Below are 534 nucleotides of genomic sequence, written 5' to 3' on the forward strand. Positions count from 1 at the left end.
GGCTCACCCCATCCAGGGGAACCTTTGGGGCGCGCAGAGCCCTGCCGGCACAGCCGGGCGCCTCCCCACGGCCCCCCAGCGCCTGGGCGGGCCTCTGCCCGAGCGGAGAGGCCTCTGCTCCGTTGTCAGTGGTCAGCGGGCTGACCCGTGGAGGCCCCGCCAGCACGCCTGCCGGCACCGTGGGGCTGACCTCGTCCTGCAGAAGGGGGCTCGCGCCTTGGGCGCGCGCCGGGGGGTAGTGGCGGGTCCCGGAGGGCTGCTGGCTCACTCGCGCCCCGCTTCTTAATGCGGGTGCACGTGACGGAAGCCAACCTCAGGCCCCGCTCGCCAGCTCTGGGGGCCCCGTAGGCGTGATGGCGCGAAGGCCCCCAGGCTGGGGTAAGTGTGCTGATGGTTCCGTTGGGTCACCGAGATGTCAGCCACGGGCTCGGGGGTTGGGGGGCTTTGAGTGAAGGGGGGTGAGCGAGCCAGGGCCAGGAGCGCCATTTCTGGGCTTCTTTTCCCCTCCACGCGACGGGAGCGGCAGCGGCAGGC

At 72.5% G+C, this 534-nt stretch overlaps 1 protein-coding gene across 1 annotated transcript in view; it reads left to right on the forward strand.

The window, feature by feature from the left end:
- Positions 1 to 534, forward strand: part of ARFGAP3 (ADP-ribosylation factor GTPase activating protein 3) — a 17,352-nt gene that overhangs the window by 15,164 nt on the left and 1,654 nt on the right. The window lies entirely within an intron of this gene.

This window comes from Condylura cristata, unplaced genomic scaffold (genome assembly GCF_000260355.1).
Source record: "Condylura cristata isolate star-nosed mole 26May11 unplaced genomic scaffold, ConCri1.0 scaffold00004, whole genome shotgun sequence".
Lineage (NCBI taxonomy): Eukaryota > Metazoa > Chordata > Mammalia > Eulipotyphla > Talpidae > Condylura > Condylura cristata.